This window comes from Raphanus sativus, chromosome 2 (genome assembly GCF_000801105.2).
Source record: "Raphanus sativus cultivar WK10039 chromosome 2, ASM80110v3, whole genome shotgun sequence".
Taxonomy (NCBI): Eukaryota; Viridiplantae; Streptophyta; class Magnoliopsida; order Brassicales; family Brassicaceae; genus Raphanus; species Raphanus sativus.
Genome location: NC_079512.1, coordinates 496,263 through 506,603, shown reverse-complemented (window position 1 = coordinate 506,603; position 10,341 = coordinate 496,263). Strand labels below are relative to the sequence as shown.

The window sequence follows — 10,341 nt, the reverse complement described above, 5'->3', positions numbered from 1 at the left end:
CTTGCAAAACAATTACAGTAGTAAGTAGTGGTAGAAGCAGCAAGAGGAAGTAGCTGAAATATAGACAAGACGGTGACAGGATCAGTGGCTGAGATAAGAGAGCCAAAAATGAGCACTATGGAAGTCTGTACATGAGAAACATCACACCGCCATTGAAAAAAAAAACGAAACTTATGAACAACGGAAAGACAAACAGAAGACATTCAAAGGACAGAGACTACTAGCACGCCAGTAGCAATGGAAGCAATACAAAAAGCTCTAAGTAGAGAAAAAAGTGACAATGGCACCAAAGTTTGAAAAGAAAGGTCTTTGCATCAACACATTCGTCTACGTATATATGTAAAAGTAAGTATACTCCTTCAGAAAAACAGCAATAAAAAAATATCAAAATTAAATCAAAAGAAGAACTTGAACGAACCTTTATGCTAGTAGTCTCCCATGTTATCTAAACCACCTAATATCAGAGCCCTAATTTGGCACAAATTTCACTAGGAACAATCAAAACCGAAGAAACAAACCGATGAGAGAAGGGAAGCCACTAGCTTCGGATCATGATCTGCGGCTTGCTGCTTCTCTTGGGTCGTGAATCTAAAATCCTAGGGTTTCTATCAATGTAAACTTGCTCTCGTTTTTGATGAAAATTCGTTCAACACTTCTTGCTTTTTATAGGATTCAGTGTCCCCGTTTTGGGCTTTAATGAGCCTACAAGTTATTGAGCCCAACCAATCCTTTGATTATTCGGCCCAACCAATCCTTTGATAAATTAATTTGTAAAGCTATTAAGCCCAACTACGAATATAAATTATATATTAATAGTTTTACGGTAATTATATTAATTTCTAATTTGTAAATTTTTAAAATATAATATTAATTTTTTTTAATTTTGTAAAATTTTAAAATATTTATTTTTATCAAAGAATTTTCAATTATATAATACCATATTCTGGATATATCTTTTCAATATTATTAAGAAAATAATATTTATAGTTTTATGTTCATATTTTTATTCATTAAAAATAAATACTGATAATTTATATAACCAGAATTTGTTAAGAAACCATTAGTAATATACTAATATATCATTTTGAAAAGAAATTAATGATTACATTAACTTTCATAACTCCGTTTAATGCTTTGCTCATTGTCTCTTTTCTGACACAAAAGAAGGAAACTCAAAGAGGTGTTTGTTTCTTCATCATCACTTGGGCTCAACTTTTGTCATAACAGAGTAGCCACCACTATAATCAAAAGCTCCTTCTTCTTTCTTCCTCACATTCTCTCCATACAAAACCTTATCTCCACCTCTCACCCCTCCTAAATCCGACGCCGACGCGGAGGAGCTGCTAGTACTAGCTCCACTGTTCTGTATAATAATCTCGATCTCCTTCACCACTTCGCTCATCGTCGGCCTCTCACCCGCCGTCTCATCTACGCATTTTAGAGCTAACTCCATGTAACGTCCGAGCTCCGGCAGAGCTCCGGCGTCTCTCAACGAACGGTCCATCTTGTCTCTCAGCCCGTAGAACTCCTCGTCGTTCTTGTTCATCACGAGCTTGATCTCTCGGACAATGTACTTGCCTTTCTCTATCGGCTGTTTCGCGGTGATCAGTTCTAGTAACACGACGCCGAAGCTGTACACGTCGCTCTTCTCTGTGAGTTTCTGTGTTGTGTAGTATTCTGGATCCAAATATCCCTGCCGTTTGACAGTTTTTATAATGGACGTGAGTTAAATAATGCAGATGATAGAAACTAACTATGACCACATGCAAAGAGAGATCTTAATACTTAAAATCTATTTTAATGTTGCCGCATGGTACATAATGCAATTAGTAATTCAAGAAACACAAGATTATATGAGTATTCCGCATCCTAATATATAGTAATTCAACGCATATTAATATATAGTTTATTCAATAATGAAGCAAGTGATTCATGGATCTTGGCATCATGAAATGAATGAAAGAAACTTTACCAATGTCCCTTTGACTTGGGTTGAAACATGGCCTTTAGTGCAGTCAGAAACAAGCTTGGACAAACCAAAGTCAGCAACCTTGGCAGTGAGATTCTCATCCAAAAGAATGTTGGTTGACTTCACGTCCCTGTGGATGATGGGAGGATCCGCCAGTTCGTGGAGGTAAGCTAGTCCTCTTGCTGATCCTAGAGCCACTCTTAGCCTCCTTTTCCAGTCCAAAGCAATACCTGATCGTCCTATAAACAATACACAAGGAGTTAAAAAAATGTATCTGAATGTTTTTGAGCAGCTAAAGACCAGACTGTGTAAGTACCTGTTAAGCTATCTTTTAGTGATCCGTTTGACATGAACTCGTACACCAGAATCTGCTCTCCCTGTTCGAAACAAAACCCAACGAGCCCGACCAGGTTCTTGTGATGAACTCTAGAAAGCAACTCAATCTCTGTTTTGAACTCGTGACCTCCTTGTGTTGATCCTTGCTGTGCTCTTTTTATAGCCACCATCTGCCCATCCGAGAGCATTCCTTTATACACCTTACCATAACCTCCAGAACCCAACTCACTGCTAATGGAGAAGTTGTTGGTGATCTTCTTGAGTTCTTCATAGGAGAACCATCTAGCCCCTTTCAGCTGCGGCGCACCACCACTGTCTTTCCCACTAGATGCCCATGAAACTGTTAATCAAAACATTGTAAACACATAAATTTCAAACTTCATTTTTAAAGTGAATGTAAGCTACTATGAAGTTTCTTCAAATAATGTAACTGTGCCTATAACATTTGACTTACCAAATGGTCTACTCAAACCGATAGCTTGCTCTGCACGTCTCTTCTGCCAAAATGCGTATATCCCTAGGGCAACAAGGCACAGAACCAAAGCGGTGCAACCAGTTATTACCCCAGTGATCATCCTAGAGCTCAAGGAATGTCCATTACCTTCAGCTGCTTACATTTTCAGGATTGTTAGAGCCCAGTTATAAGGTTATAAGTTTTTTTTTTGTAAGTACATGTTACCTGGGAAAGTGTAGGGAGATGCAATGAAATAGTAAGGTCCAAACAGTGGAGGAGGTTTGTAAGTTTGGTTACTCAAGTCAAATCCAATTCTCTGTACTTCACTTCTGTTGAAATACTTTCCCATAGATGGGAAAAGCTCCAGCTGTATCTGGAGATAATCATCATTATTGAAGAAAGGGTTTTGTAGAGAGAACTGATCCTGGAGTGAGTCCTAGCTTCACCCACAAGCTCATCTCTAGTGAATGGTATGTGTTCGCATTGGTCAGGTCTCTGAACATAGGCCCTCTGAAGTAGAATGTGCCTTCATAAGGGTAGGCGCATTCGCAGCTCTGAGGGCTGACCTTTTGGTCTAATGGACAAGATTTTCCTCCGCAGTTTGCAAGACTGGTCGAGTAGATACGTTTGGCTTGTTTCTGCTGAATCTGGCAGTAGTTTGTGTTGGAGAGAGCTGTTGTGCATACAGGGTTTCCTACGAGTCTACAACAAAAGAGAGGTTCGTTTTAATAAGTTTCTAGAGGAAGTTTTTTGTTACTAGTAGGTTGAAGAAGAGTTTTCACATTAATGTATTGGTGTATCCAGAGCTTAGTGTTACAGAGGAGATGTCATTATCTTGCAGATCAACTAGTTGTAGCTCTGAACCTACTGTGTCTCCTAAGCTCAGTGTTCCATTGAATGCATTCTTTCTCAGTTTCCTGTACAAAAATCCAAATCAAATTTGGGATGATGCTGTTGTTAACTTTTGATGGAGACTTACACTTGCTGAAGCTGTGGGTATCCAAAGAGCTTATTAGGCAATGGTCCATGAAGAGCCCCATATTCCATCACCCTAAATCCAGAAAAAAAGATATGTTTACAGGTTTCCTCATGAGATGGTAAAAATGTAGCAGTGCAGCACTTACAGTGTGGTCAGTGAAGGTAAGGTTGAAAACCATAGAGGAGACTCTGATGGATCAAATGAGTTGTTGCTGAGGTCTCTGTAAACATATCATCACATTTTGTCACAGAAGTGTATCAGAGGAAGGCGTTTTTATCTGGTGCTGAGAAACTTACACATAGTTCAGAGATTTCATGTCTGACAAATCTGGTAATGATCCTACCAGCTTGTTGTGAGCTAAGTTCCTGAGAGAGAAACCACAAGTAAAAAGATTTAATCTCTCATTAACTAGGCCTAAATGTAGATGTCTTTTGATTACACTTACAGTTCAATGATGTTTGTGAGATTGCTAAGATTCTCTGGAACTTTTCCTCTCAGAGTGTTTCTGTCAAGACGACTGACACAAATCCAAGAGAGTGAGATAGTGCTTTTAAAGGGAAGAACTATGAAGCTAAGGACATGGAGATATGGTATGTGTTACTTACAGAACCTCTAGTGTCTGAACGAGTCCCAAAGTGGAAGGTATGCTCCCTGTGAATTGATTTCCATCAAATAATTGACATTTGAAACAAACCACTAGTATCCTTAAATCTTGTGTTAGAACTTATGTAAATAATCAAATCCAAGTCCCACTGGATATTAGAAAAGAAAGTCTAATATATGTGTATTCCAACTCCACTTAATATGAGATCTTTTGAGAGGTAGAAAGCTTAGACCTAAGTGGATAATATCATACTAAGCGAGAGGAAAGGAGTGAATACTATTTGACTTACACATGGATCAATATCATCTCAGAGCTGAAAAGTTTTGGGTGGAATAGTGCCTGAGAGCTGGTTCTTGTTGAAGTGACTGCAATTTTTTGTAGCATTTGCTTCAGATGAAGCTGAAGACATACACAGACAGAAGATGTCTTGTAATGGAAAAATACTCACAAGTGTTTGGCTTTTAACAGAAGATCAAGACCAGGACTAGAGCCTGATGAGATAGGAATGGGTCCTGTCAACTGATTATCCGCAAGATCCAACCAATAGACTTTGCTGAGGTTTCCTAGAGACGCTGGAATTTTACCAGTGAAGTTATTCGAGTTCAATGCCCTGTAGAACATAACATATGATGGAACCCATCAGACTCTGATTTGATTTCAGGACAAGAAGTATTTAAGATTCTTACAAGAAAGATAGATCTTTAAGGTAACCAATCTCATTGGGGATGCTACCAGTGAAGCCACATCCAGCAAGTATACTGAAAATCCAATAGGAATGTTTATTAAATAGATACACAACACAAACACAAGGAAGAGAACAAGAACACAGAGAGATTCTTACAGAATGTTGAGCTTTTGCAGGTCTCTTAAACGGGAAGTAAGTGAACCTGTGAGTCCTGGATTGAACGAAAGGTCCCTGAAACAACACAAAGTCTCCAGTTCAGGTAAGAAACAAACAGATATTCATGTTCAAAAAAGAGACTGACAAGGATCTTAGTTCAGATAGTTCTCCAATGTCCCCACTAAGCCTTCCTTTGAGACCCATTGTTGACAAACCCCTAAACACACAAAACACGTCCTTGCTCAGTACGTTATCTAATGGAGTATGAATGAGTGAGTATTAAGCAACACTCACAGCGCAGTGATTCTTGAACTGTTGCAGGAAACACCTTCCCAAGGAGTTCCACAAGGATCATCAGAGCCTCCCCAGCTAGGCGGCGTGTTGTCCCATTGATCCATCAAAGAACGAAGAGCTGCGGCTAACAGATACCAAACAAAACAAATATCAAACAAACATAATCATTTCTATGCAAGGGAAAAGCAAGAGAACATACCATCACGAGGGTCAGTGACTGATGAAACCATTGAGAAGACAGTGAAGGAGTAAGAGAGACAGAACAAGAGCAACCGCGAAGTAGCAGTCATGGTGGTTGTTTTAGCCACCATTGTTCCTCAAAATACATGAGTTCTTGAAGTTTGATATTTAAGTGAAATTTATTAGAGAACAAATAGTTTAAAGTAGCTTCCTTGTGAGACAAGATTAATCATTATTTGATCAAATTCAAGAAAGACAAAATGTGTATGGAAAGTGCGCCAATAGGAACACGAGTGCTACCAAGAAGAGTTGGTTTCATTTGCTTTTAATCAATTTTTCCTTTACTTCGAAGTCAATTTAACGGCTGGTATGTCTCTTTTTCTGAAAATACTTTTTAGTTATTAAAACATTTGAGTGATACATATCCAAATAAGTACAAAATCATTTCAGATAACCAATACAAATATAATCATGTAAGCTTAAGTTACCGTTAAGCTATGTTTTATAATCAAAGCAACCTTCTTCCATCATTATGCTAACACAAAGATGATAGTGGAATCTACAACTACAAGTGGGTCCTGTCAGCACCAACCATATCAATATTCTCATTATTTGTTAAAACAAAGAGAATAAATACAATTTGTTTTACAAGCTTCATTCGAGCGTAATACCTAAATTTTAAGAATATAAATTTAAATCTAATATAAATATAAATGTTGATATTATTAAATAAAAAATGAATTATAGAAATTATTTAAATTTTTAAGACATTTTCAAATTGACACTCTAGTAAAAACTTCAAATGAAAGCATAAAATGTTTTAGTGTTTTTATTAATGGAAGTCTTAGTGTTTTTCTAAAAACTCTACTAATCAAGGTCTTAAACATTTTTTATTGTGAGACCATGAGTTAAAGAAAAGCAATACAAACAATAATATATATATATATAACTGGTCAACAAATAATGCTTTGATAAAGAAACATTCAGCATTTTACTTCAAAAACTATTAATTTAAATATTGTTGTCTTATTAGACAAAAAAAATATTGTTGTCTTGTTGTGAATTATATATGTATGATGAACAATCTCACATGTCAAAATATTAACTGGAAGAAGAAGAAAAAAAAAGTTGGATATATGAACAAAAGAACATGGTGATGATGTGTGGTGTTTGTGTAGGTTTTAACTTAAGAAGCACACAAGTAAAACAAAAAAAATAAAAGAATTCACAACCATTTTCTCCAACTAGTTGATCTAAGCTCACCAGAGAACAACCTTGGAATGCTCAATAAACTATTAACCCTAGTCAACCCTTCCAAAGCAGACCACTCTTCATCATCCTGTGCAACCGATATACACTCAGCAATTTGTCATTGTCATCATCTTCGACTCAATCCCACAACTCTTAGGTGCACTTTCCTCTTTAACCTGAACAATCTCATCCTCCTCCTCCTCCTTGTTACTAATACTGACACTCTCTACAGAGTCTTCTTTGTGAGAATCCTTTGCTACATTGCTTGAATCTTGGAGAAAGAGGCAGACTACAGTGCAGTCATCGTTCTTGGAAGTTGGATACTTGATTCTCCATGATCTAACAGCTGTGTCCACTAGAGCTCTAGCTGCTGTGCTTCGACTAGGAGCTGAAGCAATAACGTCCACAGCTTCTTTGTTTGACAACACATCCCATACCCCGTCGCTAGCAAGAATAATGAACTCATCTCCTTCGGTAAGGCGGCGGTAGTTGATGTCAGGGACCGAGATAAGACCGTAATCTTTGAGACAGAAGTCACCAAAAGCTCGAGCCATTGCTAAACCAGGTGAGTCGCTGTTTGGTAGCCATACACGAGCTACCTCAGGCTCATCTTGCAACGCAAACACTCTGCCTTTACATTTTTGGATTCTCGCTGATTCACCTGAGAGAGAGTACATAGAAAAGAGAACGTTACAAAACTGGCTTCTCATTCTTCAAGAGGTTTAAAGATCTAACATACTTGGCAGGTCTGGTTTTAAGTCTATGGTTAATTGTACAGCGACCAAAGCATTGTCTTGATCTCTTGTGGCAAGAACGGCTCTAGAGTCACCGATGTTTCCGACCACCAAGTCCTCGCCCTAAAACGGAATCATTAATAGTTGGATGCATTTTAAGCAAGAAGTCTAAAGCAAGTACCTGTTTGATCAAAGTGACTGAAGTTGTGCCGCTGCAGAAACAATCAATAGTAGGGTGCATTTTAAGCTCTTTATCTATCTGCTGACAAGACTTGAGCAAGGCTTGTTTAAGAGGCAGATACATCTCGGGAAGCTGTTCACCGTTTGGATTCAACTCACACCATTGCTCATCCATAGTAGTAGTAGTTACAGACTCGTTTCTCTGCCCTTCTTCTTCTTCATCCCTCGTTTGCTAAGACGCTTTGTTCTGACTCTGATGCTAGTTTCAACTGTGTTGAGAGTGTGAAGGGCAGTGTGTCTCGGACTTTCTTGGCGACCATATGACCAAATGGTCCGTGTCCATCGAACACACCACAAAACACTGTATCGTCTCTTGAACAAAAGTTCTGGAATTTAAATAGTTTTCATGAGTTATACTATTGTTTTTCTTGTTTACAAGAACAAAAAAAAATACTATTGTTTTTCTGTTTAAATGTAACATTAAAAAGAAGTAAGAAAATATAGAAGAAACTAGTGGTCCCTTCACAACTATGTGGAAACAGGTCAAGACATGCACAAGAAGAACACAAAGACACATCATTTTCAAAGCTCTAAGCTCTGTGATGGTCCCAAAAAAAAGAAAAAAAAAGACATGCAACATTCAAGTTTCTCTCAATAACTAAGCACTAGCAACAAAAGAACAATGCAAACCATGTTTTGAATCAAGACACATGCACAAGAAATCAAGTAGCTTTCCTCAAACATTTGAACGAACTTAGTGAAGAGATCATTTCCTAGTAAAATGGGTTTGCAAAAGATTAAAACTTTGCAGAGAGTATTAAGGAAACCAACCTCAAAAAAAGAGCATAGCGTCTTGATTGGTTCCTTTCTTGCCTTGCTGTGTGTAAAGACATACACTTTTACTTGAACCATTCGAGATCAACCGATCCAACACCTGTTGTGTCCCTTCGATTTCGCCGCCGCCCTTGTAACCTCTCGGCCGCCGCCACCGTCCGGAGCCTAGTGTATCCTCAGCCGTAGAGGCGGTGGTGGTGCTTGTTTCTCCTGGTTCCTTCCTATCTACTGAATGACACAGACCCATTTTGAAAATCAAGATCGAAATCTAAGAACTTTCTGGGAGTTTTTGTCTGTAAAATCTCTCTCCTACGATTCTTTTGAAGCCAATACTAGCAGACCAACGTTTACTTACTCCACTTCCACGTTCGAGAGATGAAGTAGTGTGATGCTACAAAGAAAGAAACAATTGAAATTGAATTGAGAGAGAAAGGGGGAGACGAATGATCAGATCCTTTCAGACAAAGGTCATAGTTTGGAATCAAACGCTCAAGTACTCTGCCCGAAAAAAAAAGAGTTGAGATACTCATGTCCGAAACTGCCCGGATTTAGAAATTCATTTATTTTATTTTTACACGAAAATTTATAAAAAAACAACGAAACCAAGAGAAACTTCTATAATTACAACTCTATCTAGGACTATCCAAACCCGGATCCAGAACCGACCCAAACAAATCGGATATCCACTTCCAGAAATTGAATTCCCTAATACGTTTCCCCCTCTCTCCCCATATTGATTGATTGAAAAGACACCGTCTCTCACTAAGTAGAAATTTATTCGAGTTATCTGAAAACCCTACTCAATTCGAATCCTCAATCGACAATCAAAAACACAAATCATGATGAATCCAGACGTTACGAAGGCAAAAGAAGACGGCTCGAGTAGTGTAGTAGGAGATGAAGCAAACCCAAGGATTATCGAGAAACATGTCGGCCCAGGAACCGACCAAAGTCCCAGAGATGCAAATGAAAGCGAAGACAATGCCAGTGGAAATGGAAAAGGGGAAGAGGAAGAATCAAGTAAGAAAAATGAAGGGGAGGAATCAAGAGAAGTAGACGAAGGAGAAAAAGAGAAGGAAGTCGGAGACGAAGGAGAAAAAGAGAAGGAAAGCCGGGGACGAAGGAGATGAAGAGAAGGAAGTCGGAGACGAAGGAGAAAAAGAGAAGGAACCCGGAGACGAAATAGAGCCCCGAAGAAACGACGAAGAAGCTGATGAAAGGGAGATAATTCTATTTGGACGACATCATGAAACTGAGTCGCATACAGATTCGGTAAGTATTGAAATTGAAAACTTTTACATAGATGATTTGAAAGATTAGATAAGTGTGGAAAACTAAGTGGAATTTAGAGTTAGTGATTGCTGAACTAAGTCGAAGTTTGTGAAACTATATGTTGATGGTTGTAAGATGTCGTACGTGATCCGGTTCTCACTTGAGTGCAGGTTGTAGATGACGAAGAAAAGGGCATGCTACCGAAACTACACTTTCCTTCAAGCCAATATCAAAAGTCTTTAAAGCTTTCAGGAAAATGTTACATTGACTCGGCGATAAGAACTATTCAAACGATCCTGAAAGCGAAGGAGGTGGAATGGTTCATAGAGCACCCACAATTCCAGCATTTCTTCCATATTAAAAACCGAAAGCAGAAGTGGATGGAAATGTGGGTTCTCGTTTGCGATCAGCTT

General features: G+C 38.4%; 2 pseudogenes; both read right to left on the bottom strand.

Annotated features, from left to right (window-relative positions):
* Positions 1–1,030: 1,030 nt before the first annotated feature.
* On the bottom strand, positions 1,031–6,288 carry LOC130499556 (leucine-rich repeat receptor protein kinase HPCA1-like; annotated as a pseudogene).
* Positions 6,289–6,849: 561 nt separating this feature from the next.
* LOC130506143 (probable protein phosphatase 2C 18) lies at positions 6,850–9,133 on the bottom strand (annotated as a pseudogene).
* Between the last annotated feature and the right edge of the window lie 1,208 nt (positions 9,134–10,341).